The sequence below is a fragment of the Sitophilus oryzae genome, unplaced genomic scaffold (genome assembly GCF_002938485.1).
Source record: "Sitophilus oryzae breed Bouriz unplaced genomic scaffold, Soryzae_2.0 scaffold_846_pilon_pilon, whole genome shotgun sequence".
Lineage (NCBI taxonomy): Eukaryota > Metazoa > Arthropoda > Insecta > Coleoptera > Curculionidae > Sitophilus > Sitophilus oryzae.
The window spans coordinates 1-13,120 of record NW_022147468.1 but is presented as its reverse complement, the minus strand read 5'-3'; the positions used below and the strand labels follow the sequence as shown (position 1 = coordinate 13,120).

At 34.1% G+C, this 13,120-nt stretch overlaps 1 pseudogene; it reads left to right on the top strand.

Moving 5' to 3' along the window:
- The first annotated feature begins 11,916 nt into the window (after nucleotides 1-11,916).
- LOC115889754 lies at nucleotides 11,917-12,446 on the top strand (annotated as a pseudogene).
- The last annotated feature ends 674 nt before the right edge of the window (nucleotides 12,447-13,120 follow it).

Below are 13,120 nucleotides of genomic sequence, written 5' to 3'. Positions count from 1 at the left end.
AATTTATAAATACATATTTGTACATGGTAACTTAATCCCAATAAAATAATTGAAATGAAACCGAAAAAAAATTGTTTTTGTGAAAATTTGAAGTACTCCAAAATACTGTTACGTCAGCCGCATCGGCTGCCGACGGGTCTCAATAAACTATCTTTCTCGCGCTTATAGATACTCATAAGACTTTTTTGTCGCGCTCATTTAAAATCTTTATTCGCGTCTGGCAAGTATTAAATCCCATTGAATTCGTCTGTTAACGCATATTTTTTAATATCCTCTAATAAACATGTTGTAAAAATTTTAGAATGCCTAAAGTATGTTTTCCAGGTATAATAAGTAAACATATTTAGAATGGTCTGGTTACACTTTAAACCCGAAAAAGAAGTCTGGCACACTTATTTCTAGGCTAAATAGATGCTAAAATTTAAGAATGAACAAATTTCAAGTTGCCTAAAGAATGTTTTTTGGATTTATTTTTTTGCAAATATTATGGGTTACGCAATAGCAAAATACCACCAACCCCCCAGCCAGACTTAGGATTCTGGGTTCACAAGTTATTAAACTTTTTTTTTTGTTATTCTAAGTTGCCTAAAATATGTTCTCTAAATATGTCGCCAGCTCTCCGGCTAACCGTTTGAGACGCGTTGATGTTATTTTGGTTTGTATGTTTTTTGTGACAAAAAATGTTATTAAAGGTAAGGGTAAATGTTTTTTTCATTATACAGGGTGAGTTTTAAATAAGCGCAAATATTTTAAGGGCTAGTAGATCTCGATAAAAGCATATTTTCTCTTTGCCGTTTTTCAAATAAGTCCAAAATAACCGAGTTATTTTACTTTGAAAATTTCCAAAAAAAAAGTTAAATTTTAACAACCACTGGATCTTTTCTGGGTTTTCTTTCTTGTAAAATTATACTACGTATGTTGGCCATATTATCAAGAAATTATGTTTTTTTACCAAAAACTAAAAAAAAATCCAATAATTTTTCTTGCTTCACCTTTTTTCTCTCCACCTTCAATAAAAATCATGCTCAAGCAAAAGAAAACATCCTTTACCACCATCAGAAGCAATTTTTCCTATATTTTCTGAACTGTTACATTGCACAGCAACTTCAGGAACTTCAATTAATCTTTTTCAGCGAAAATCTAGCTTTGCCCGTTTTGCACTGGTGCTTTTTTTATTTACTGAGCTTTGCAGAAACAGTTATAACAAGCGACAACATAATAACCCTCAAAGTTATTGCGGTCTGTCACTAAGATTGCCGCGATTTGCGCTGTTTTATGCGCGACGAAAAGAATGTTAATGGGGGATTTTTGTGAGGTATGTAGGAATGTGGTTTTTACAGAAAAAATGTAGATAATTTTCTTGTGGGTATTTTCGAAATACTAAATCATTTAATACAAAATAATATATTTGAAATTAAACTTGAGACACTGCTATTAGAATAGAATAATTTATTGATGTCAATACCATACAAATAGTGGCGTACATAAGTCAAAATATAAAATAAAATACATATATAAAACACAATTAACTTAAAAATTAACACAAAAGACATAAAGTTAAGACCATCATATTAGATGGTAGTTGATATACCCTCTAGTTAATACACTGTAATATAAACATAGGGTGGGAGTTTCCAGTTCCCACATTCTGTTGTAGAAGGAATTTCCATCAAGTGAGATTAATATGTATATCACTTGAAAGAAACTCCCTCGAGTCATAAAGTGGATTTTGAAGCAACCAGCCACGAACCCTGCCCCTAAACACCTTATCGGACAATAGTTTATACCCATCCGGGAGTTTATTGTAAAACTTCACACCCCAGTATCTAGGTCCATCTCGAGACCTTCGTAACCTATGTATAGGGATACTGAGGTGCTCCGCCCTACGAGTGTCATGAGAGCCGTGCTGAGCATTTGTGGGATATTTTTCCGCAGTGGCTTTAACATATAATAGAGTTTCCAATATATAAAGATTTGTGAGAGTGAGTATATTTATCATTTTAAAGGTTTCCCTGCAATCTTCCTTGTAGCCCAATCCTCCGACAACTCTCACAGCCCTCCTCTGAAGCGCGAAAACCCTGCGCCACTGAGGTGCGTGATCCCAAGCCAAAACAGCGTAGGACATCACAGAATTAAAAGGAGCGTAGTAAGCCGTCCGCAATACACAACAGGAAACAGTACCTGACAAATTGCGCAGAACGAAGAGCGCGCTTCTTAGCTTCTTGCATAGTTGCTCAATATGAGCATTCCATCGCATTTCACTGTCCAATTGAACCCCTAAAAATGGAACAGATTCCCTGGAGAAGCGACAGTCCTCAGACACACTCCTCAAAGAAAAAAATTACACGATTTGTTTTGGCCTCATTTAAAACTAGGTTATTTTTCCGGAACCAGTCAGCCGCCCTCGCTTGAGCGTCATCCGCGCCTCCCTCCAGGTCTTTTAGCTCTTTTCCTCTGACCGAAACCGCTGTATCATCTGCGAACAAAACGTAGTGGTCGTCACGTCGGATATGTGGTAAGTTGTTTATATAAATCAAAAAAAGTAAAGGGCCCAATACTGAGCCTTGTGGGACACCATTTTTAAGAGGTCTTGGGTCTACCACACACCATCAACGACCACCCTCTATATTCTGTCCTCCATGTAGGATTTCAAAAGGGCAACACTACCCTCACTAAAGTTATAATAGTCGAGTTTTTTAATGAGCAACTCGTGAGACACACAATCGAAGGCTTTACTTAAATCGCAAAATACCGCGCCAACATGTTTCCTACCCTCAAAGCCATCCAAGATGAATGACACGAGGTCCAGAATAGCCGCCACAGCGCTGCGTCCGGACCTGAAGCCGAACTGTTGGTCGTTCAGCAATAAATACTCTTCAAGGAATAACGCCATTCTTGAGGCCATACATTTCTCAATGATTTTTGAAAAAACAGGAAGCAGTGAAATCGGACGATAATTAGATATATCATTCGTGTCCCCCTTTTTGAATACTGGTACAACAACAACCTCCTTGAGACAACATGGAAAAATGCATTCCCTAAAGCACAAATTAATAATTTTTGTTAGCGGTATAAGGATAAGTTCCCTTATCATCTCTATAATCCTAACACTGGAACCCAAATTTGTCACGCGAATCTCTATTTTTTGTTAAGTATTAGGTCCCTGACCTCATTAAAACCCACATCTCCGAACTTGAATTCCTCATCCGGCAGATGAGTAATCCGAAATGGAATATCTTGTGTAGAACACTGTCCATTTCCGACCAAGACATCCGCCACACTAGAGAAAAAATAAAATACTACGTGGATGGACGGGTGACCGGTTTGAAACTCTGTATCGTGCTGTCCAACCAAATTCGTCCAATAAAGGCAAAAGTGTAAAATCTATTGACGCACACTGCTCATTCACGCCGGTTCGAGGCCGGATGAGATCGGATATCTCTTGAGGAAGAGTTGATTTAGACACTTGCCAAGTCGGTAGGCCATTGACAATGATATGGCCGAGGATCGCGGTTCGGATTCCGCGTAAACAAAGTAGGCCCCGTCCAGATTAGCCCTAGCAGCAAAAAGGAGACGTTAACTGAAATCTTTACTTTACTTTTGTAATAAAAATAGATAAGTTATAATAAATATAAGTTATAACACAAATAAACATAGAACTTTTCACATGTCAGTATTTTAGGCAGTAACATGGTGTTTAGCACTAAACTCTTTTCTCGATATTTCGATATATTCTGGACATCCCTACTCACCGTATCACTTCCAATAAACGAATCCAGATAATTTTTATTACGAAACAGCTGTAAGTACGGATTCTGTTTTTACAGACCCGGCTTTATTTATGTTGCACCTCGAAAAAAACTGTTATTACTCCTGTTATTGGCGCTGAAAACTGGCTTTTAACGTGGCACATTATCTGAGACACGATGCTTTCGTCGTTTTGGCAACGATCATTTTCGATTTTAGAGTTTCTACCGTGTCCAAGCTGTCTGATAAATAACGACGATGTTTTAAACATAAAATTGTAATAGTGTCATAAATAAGAAAGTCATTAATTACAATGTTTCGGTAAAATTTAACTTAAATGTAAAGACCAGTTTATACTTAACGTTTTACCTGTCAGTCTGATCTGTACAGACAAAACGTATCAACTAAAACCTTGTGTGTAGATGAAAAAAATATATACTCCGAACCAATGGGCACCTACCCTAGTATTCTTCAATCAGAAATCTAAAACTTATTTTAGATTTTTTTAGTATCTTATCCGATTGTCAAGCAGCATTAAAAGCGATCAACTTAGTAACCAATAGCGAACACTCCACTAACTGAACCAGAACCGTTCTGATTCCCAAGTGGAAACAAACTTAAAGCGGAACTCAAGAACCTGGAAGAAATACCTACTCAAGGATCTATCCACACTCTATAACGATATATATGACGATAGATCGGTATAATTATTAGCTCTGACTGTTTTATATGTAGAAATAATAAACATACAAACAATAACAAACTCAAAAGCATGACACATCGTTGACTTATCAATATACTAACAATAACGTTTAGTTAATCTGGTCATAAATAAATCTGTGCCGAGCTGTTGAAATAATAATCTCGATACTTTTCTTATTTGTTGTCTGATATATCGCGTTACATACACATATGCTCCAAACGCAATGTATAATTTGCATCTTATGCAACGGATCGTTCCGCTTTGATAATCGTAATGCTTGAAGTCAATAATCGGCTGTGAAATATATGTCACACAATAGTGCAGGTTGGTTTATACGTATTATAGGGATTAGAAAGAAAGTACAGGGTGGTTTTCTTGCATTTTTATCGCAATATTCTGTAATAAATTTTAATCAGGACCAAAACTTACAAGAACCATAAAGAGGCCTCGACGAACATTTGGTGGAGTCAGTTCTTTTTCTATGGCTCAGAGCTATGGACTCTAAGGGCTCGAACACACTGACGACCCAGGTCGCACCGGCCAGCTGCTACCTCTAAAACCATTAAATCAAATGATACCGCGCACACTAACGTCCTGGTCGTCCGTTGGTCGTTGCGACCAGTAGACTGCACTAAAATATTATTATTTTGTGCCGTTTGTTGCCGGTTTTCTTCCAAATTAATAATTTTTCAGATGAAATCCCTCAAATTCAACGCGCAATATTTTATTTTCTATAAGATATAGTGTTTTATTGTAGTTTTTGCACACGTGCAGAAAATCCAAAGAAATAGTATACAGACTGGATCAAAGGGAAACTTAAATCTAGTCCCTTTTTTATCAAGGGTCGATTCTAGTAAAAATTCAAAACATATTTATATGACATACCTACTCTATTTATGGTTGGTATGAATTATTATACCTTCGAGTTTCAATGTTAAAAAATAAAAAAAATAATATTTAAAGTTTTCCTACAACCGCTTGTTTCTTTTTATTAAATTAGTTTTTTTAGTTGTATTGTAGTCATGTCAATTGGGTTCATTAGACTATATTTCTACTAGGTACATTATTTAAAAAAAAAAATAAGAGTAAAAGTAACTTAAACATTCATAAAAATAGAAGTAATTACTGTAGTAGATTCTCAGTAACAATAAAAAAGAGGAATTTATATTGTAAACATTGAAATAACTTGAAGCTAAACTTTCTACCTGCTTATATTTAGAGCCAGTGTCTGCCCTAATATGTTCACTTCTAAAGTCGATAAGAGCCATCAGTAGAAGTCCATATCAGTAGAAAAAAGAAACAGAATATCTCCCTTCTTGTCGGTCGCGCGTACAAAATGCTTTTTGTTCGGCCTATTTGTTCTGCTTGTTCGTGCGCGCTCGGTTCGTTTGGGATAAAATGCTCTAGTCTGGACGCACCTTTAGGAACAATACTGTTTTTGTCCTTTATTGATATAATGCTGAAAATCTCACGAGCTACATGTCTCACTCTACAAATATTAAATTACATAGACGTAGGATGTAGAATATTCTGTTATGAAACGACTGATGGAATAGCAGGCATCGCGGATTTGAAAAACATGGAAATAACGGGCTTGGAGATTTTACTTGCTCCATTTACCATACCAGTATTTATTAACGAAAAATCCAAGAATATTTTAAATGCATTATTTAATATTAGAACATATTTAATAAGCTCATGAATAGCAGCTTCGCTTTTTAGTTAACTCGGATATTTTAACATTTCTGAAACAATATTTTCTAATTGGTAAAACGTAAAAAATTGTTAGATCTGACAATTCTGTTCAAACTGGTCGTTCATCTGGCCGCAGCTATAAACGCAATGCATCCGGCCAGCCAACGGCCAGGTCGTTGCGACCTGGTCGTCAGTGAGTTAGAGCCCTATGTGCAGACACGAGGCGCAAAATCCAAGTAGTTCTAAAGGAATACTCAGAAGAAGTGCAGGTGTATCTAGATTGGAAGAAAAGGTACACAGTACTGAATCGAAAAAAGTTGTTTACAACTGGTTTAGAAAATTTGTGAGTGTGGTGCAACTTCAATTACCAATTACAAGTCAAGGAACATCATTGGAAAAATGTATCAACAGTCTGCAAAGAACAATAAACCATAAACTACAAGAAACTTATGTTATGTTATATACAGTATGTCCCCGTATTGTCTATACAAGAGGAAAAACTTTTTTATTATTGGCATTTTGAGAGAAATGCATTCTTCATAAAAAATTTTTGCTTGTTCTGAAATGGTTAATCCCGCTTCTACTTTTCCAAATTTCCATACCGTTTCAGCGAAAATTAAAAAAAAACTTGAAAATATAGTTAATTTTTTTCCTAAAAACCAAAACTCGATTGAATGGTATAATATAATTTCGTTTTCATTCTTTGATAGATCATTATTGATAGAATTTTAATTAATTTTTAGTTGAATTCTATGAAAAGGGTGATAGAAGTTAACGGAAAATGTGATACTTTAACAGCAAGAAATATGACGTTAATCAAAACTAATAAACAAAAGAATGAAATCGAAATGATATTACCGAAGAAACATCTTTTGATGTTTGGGACTTGGTATGGAAATTTGGAAAACTGTAAACAGGATTAATCATTTTAAAACAAGCAAAATTTTTTATAAAGAATGCATTCTTCTCAAAATATCACTAATAAAAAAGTTTTTCCTCTTATAAAGGCAATCTGAGGACATACGGTAGGTTCCATCATTAGCAGATAATTAAAAAGTTTTAAGAAAATATAATAATTATTTATAAAAATATGATAACCACAATACAACGAAAAGTATTTGGGTGCGTATTATGGTTAATTTATTAATATTCCTAATGAATCACATCATAGCGTTGAACATAAAATGGCTAGTTTAAATTTCTTAGTTCATAGATTACTTAGTTTCCCACTTTCCAACGAAATATATGAAATAGAAAGAGATTACATTAGGAATGTAGCTGAGTGTAATGGATATTCTCCTTCACTAGTTGATAAATTAATTAGAAAACGTAGGTATAGGTTAATGATTTCTGAAAATTCGACTTTTCAAGTGGAGAAAGATACGTCTAAATATTTTTCGTTACCGTTTGATAGAGAGTTAGTTAACCCGTGGTCTAAAAGGAATTTTTAAGAATGTCAATTATAAACTTGTGTATAGTGCTAATAATAAATTACAACAATTATTGGGTAATCCAAAGGATAAACATCTCCACTGAAAAGGTCGGGTATTTATGAAATTTCTTGTAAAGATTGTAATCAGAAATATGTTGGGCAAACTAGAAGATCAATATTAACTAGATTTAAAGAACATTTAGCTCAGATAGATATGGTAGACTGGATAAATCTTGCGTTGCCGAACATATTGTTGATAAAGAACATTGTATAGATCTTAATAATTTAAAATTACTAACAAGTCTCAAATTATATAATTAGATGCATATGAAAGCATCAGAATTAATAAATGTAAAGATAGTGGCGAACAGAGACAACGGTCCAATTCCTTCAAGTTCTTTGTTCCTACTACTCTAGTGGCGGAATCTAACTGTTACGCCTTCCAGTTGGCTCTGACTCGGTGGCTAGTTTTTGCCACGCCCACTTCGTGCCCACTGGGCGAGTATATAAACGCTCAACTTGTAGATTGTACTTTAGTTTATAATCATCTGCTGATGATGCTAACATGGTTAGCGAAACGCGCGTCCAGTGTAAAAGTAAAATTGTTTTGGTGTATTGTGGTGTTTAGTGTTTTTATTTTGCTGTGTAACACCAAAGGTTCCAACCCTCAACTGTAATCTTCGATAGCTTCACGGTCAACGGAACTGAATCTTTATCGTAAGTTTAGTACTAAAATTAGGTTATTAGGAGCAGATATTTGGTTTCTTAAATCATGCAAAGCCAATTCAGAAGTAACGTTAGTGATAAGGTAGAGAAAATTGCAAAACAAAAATGGCTTGATTTAGAAATCAAATTTCTGTATAGTAAACGAAGTATGCTTGAAATTGAAGCCTATGGACTTTACAAAAAACTTACTTATAAGCTTTCTTAGCTAACTAATGTAGAGTATGAATGTTGGTGTCTCTTTCAGAGAAATATGTTTGTGGTTATCAATTCAAAATTCGTTAAGAAAATGTCCATTTTGAATAGTAAGTTTAAAAAATTAAAAAGCTCTAAAAACAAACATGTTTTCCAAAGAGACAAACATAGTAGAGAATATTTCTTCGCAGACTTTTGATAAACAAGAGCTCAGTTTATTAAACAAATGTATAAAGTTTGCATTGCCCAACTCTGGTAGCGCTTTGGAGGAAATCGTCGTTGGTGTTGAAACTGCTATTCAGCACTTGCCCGAGGCTTCTAAAGTATTTACAAGAGAGGTTTGTAGAAATCAGTTATCAAAAAATATCGTTTCAAATAAATGATTAAAATCTAACAAGGAGCACACACAATATTGTCAATAACAAAGATTGTTTCTACCTAAAAGCTGATAAGGGAAATAAGGTTGTTATATTAGATAAAAAAGACTATTACGATAAGGTTAACAACTTAATCGATAATGGCCCTTACATAAATTTGAAAAATAATCCTTTGTCTAAGATGGTAGCAGACGTTAAAAAAATCTCTAAAAGAATGTAACACCCTTATTGATATTTCTTTAAAGAGGAAATTGCAAGTATCCAATCCCTCATTACCAAAATTGTATGCTTTGCCAAAAATTCATAAACCGGAGAACTTTATGCGCCCAATTGTTTCGGCTGTAGGTTCTCGGACTTATAATTTGGCAAAATGGTTATCAAGGGAGTTCCAAGATTTACCTGATCATGAACCTTCCTTCTCAGTTAAAAATAATATTGAATTCATTAACAAAATTAAATATATAACATTGAATAAAGGTGAAATTTTGATCTCCTTTGATGTATCTTCGTTGTTCCCAAGTGTTCCAATTCCACATACTTTAGGCTACTTGAAGGAATTACTGAACGCAAATGGTCTCGACAACAAAACTGTGACTGAATATATTGAGCTTACATCGTTATGTATGAAACAAAATTGTTTTCAATTTAATAACAACTTTTTTGAACAGCGGGAAGGTACAGCAATGGGTAATCCATTGTCTCCATTTTTGGCCAATTTACTACAGAGCAGGTTTGAAGTGGAGGCTAGGAATCAGTTTGAGTATTTCCCAAGAGTTTGGTATAGGTATGTGGATTTATATTTTGCTGTTTTTGACACACATCTGACACTAGATAATTTTATTTCTAAGTTAATAATCGTTTTCCTTCCATTAAATTTACGCATGAAATTGAGAACAACGACAGATTACCATTTCTAGATGTATGAGTTATTAGAAATATTAATAATTGCCTGGAATTTAATATCTATAGGAAAAATACGACCACACGCAGATATATTCCTAATGAATCACATCATAGTGTTGAACATAAAATGGCTAGTTTAAATTTCCTAGTTCATAGATAACTTAGTTTCCCACTTTCCAAAGAAAGATATGAAATAGAAAGAGATTACATTAGGAATGTAGCTGAGTGTAATGGATATTCTCCTTCACTAGTTGATAAATTAATTAGAAAACGTAGGTATAGGTTAATGATTTCTGAAAATTCGACTTTTCAAGTGGAGAAAGACACGTCTAAATATTTTTCGATGCCGTTTGATAGAGAGTTATCCCGTGGTCTAAAAGGAATTTTGAAGAATGTAATTATAAACTTGTGTATAGTACCAAAATAAATTACAACAATTATTAATTAATCCAAAGGATAAAACACCTCTACAGGAAAGGTCGGGTATTTATGAAATTTCTTGTAAAGATTGTAATCAGAAATATGTTGGGCAAACTAGAAGATCAATATTAACTAGATTTAAAAAACATTTAGCGCAGATAAGATATGGCCAAACCAAACCAAACCAGACCTGATAAATCTTGCGTTGCCGAACATATTGTTGATAAAGAACATTGTATAGATCTTAATAACTTAAAATTACTTAAACAAGTCTCAAATTACCGGCAATTAGATGCATATGAAAGCATCAGAATTAATAAATGTAAAGATAGTGTGAAAAGAGACAACGGTCCAATTCCTTCAAGTTCGTTGTTCCTACTACTCTAGTGCCGGAAATCTAACTGTTACGCTCGGTGGGTTCTGACTCGGTTGGCTAGATCTTGCCACGCCCTCTCTGTGCCCACTGAGCGAGTATATAAATACTCCAATTGTAGATTGTATTTTAGTTTATAATCATCTGCTGATGATGCTGACATGGTTAGCAAAACGCGCGTCCAGTGTAAAAGTAAAAGTGTTTTGGTGTATTGTGGTGATTTAGTGTTTTTATTTTGATTTTAATATTTCCGTGTGAATTTTGTAAAAAAAATACTTCAAATTTTCGACAATTTAAGTGGTATACACCCAAAATATTTTCAAAAACTTGCTTGGAGAATAATGAATCTTTCACAATAGTTAACTGTGTTTAAATTATAAAGATATAAATGGCTGTGAGTTCCCAGGGGCATGAGGAACAAACAAAATTATGAATGGACCATTAATAACTTTCTTTCGCTTCAATATATTGTCGGCTATTTCGAAGCAAATCACACGCTGTTTTAAGATCTTCCATCCAGATAATAAGCATTATTCTTAATAAAAGGAAAGAAAATCTACGCAACGCTACAGGAAAATTGTAAAAGTTGAAAATCAAGTGTGATAGGTATATCTGAAAGTATAGGTATCTCAATAATAAAAATTATTAAATAATGATGCCATTTTGTTGATTGCCGAAGGAGTTTTGATTCTTGAAATATCATTTATATTTTTTGTGTTTTTGTACCTTTTTTTCAAGAAACCTGTAAATGGCACGGAATTTTATGTAAATATATTGTATAACTTTAAACTTAAATATTAGAATCGAAATATATATCTGACTTCAAATAGGTCCATTAAATCGGACATGTTCAAAGTCGAACTTTATTTACGTAGTACCACGGCGTACTACTGAACGTTGGACATGCTGCCTGGTACTTCCGCTTATTCCATTTTAACTAACGGTACACACAGGAAAAAAGATCGTACGGCATACAAGATTAATAGCGAAGCTTTTTCAGTTAATAGCATTGTTAATTGTTATTTATATTTGTACCCATCTAGCGGATAATATTTCTTTTAATAGAGTATTAAATGTATGAATGTATACATTCGAGATGCTATAATAAGATCTTTAAAAAGTGTTTTCTATTGATATGTTATGCCATTAAAACACATATACAGTATGTCCCCTTAAAACATATACAGTATGTCTTTACAAGAGAAAATTTTTGCTTGTTTTCAAATAGTCCCCTTTATATTTTTCAAAATGGCCATACCATTTTTAGAGAAGAACTTTACTTTAGATCATCGATATTTCGTCAAGCGCGCTTGGCTAAAACCAAAAGTGAGCTAAACTTGTGAATTTTAAACGAAAAACATTTTAATTTTTCCCCAGAAAAAAAAGTAGCAGCTAAATCAAGATGAGTTTATTTCTACAACCTTTTTTCTTCAACGATCCAGTTTGTACCGTTGCTGTTAGACCATCCAGGATTCTTGACCAGCATTTCGGACTCTCCCTCGATCCAGAAGACTTATTGCAGCCTCTGAACCTGAACAACCAACAAATAACTCATACCCCAGCCGGTTACCTACGCAGATGGCGATCCAGGGACTCTTCCAAGAACTCGGGCTCAGTTGTTAAGCTGGAAAAAGACCAATTCCAGGCAAATCTGGACGTGGAACAGTTCAAACCCGAGGAAATATATATAATACTGTCGAGGGAAAGCATGAAGAGAAACAAGATAATCATGGATACATTTCAAGGCATTTTGTACGAAGGTATGTGGTCCCGAAGAGCTATGATATCGGCAGAGTGGAATCCAGGCTATCTTCAGATGGGGTTCTGTATTTGCTACATCGTGTGAAACCGGCTTTATACACACAAAGTTTTACTTGATACGTTTTGACTGAACAGCTAAGACTGACAGGTAAAGACTGTTGGTCCATGTGCTGATGGACCTTTAAAGACATTCAACCAAAACCAAACAGACGAAATACAAGAGTGAGAGAAACTATCCAAAGTCATTATCTCATCCATCTGTCAGTCGATGTTTGCAAAAGCGTTTTTGATGATGTAAACCATTAGTGATTCGAACGCTGCACGTTCATAACTTGAATAATAAATAACAGTGTTTTGAGGTAACAGATATAAACTCTCATATAGATTTGGAGACACAAAACTGGATGAAATGATCAACTTCATTTTTAGTTAATCAATCAAGTTTGGTTTATATGATTAGATTAATTTTTATTTTCAAATTCTATATTTTATTAGTCCTTTTCAACTATCAGCTGTTAGTATTATATCGTTTTTATCGCAGAAACACCTAAAGGAAGTGTAGCTTATTATATACTCTTACATTCTCTTTTGTATGAGAATGACCTCATTAGATAAGACCACTTTCGTTGTTCATAAGAATCTCTTGTCCTTTTACTTTTAACTGGTAAAATTTATTCAAATATTGTAATTTTCTCTTTGTGGTTTTATAGTACCGACGTCATGGATAACTTAATATACATACAATAGATTAATTATCGAATTCAAGCTGTATTGTTTATAAGGTGAGAAAA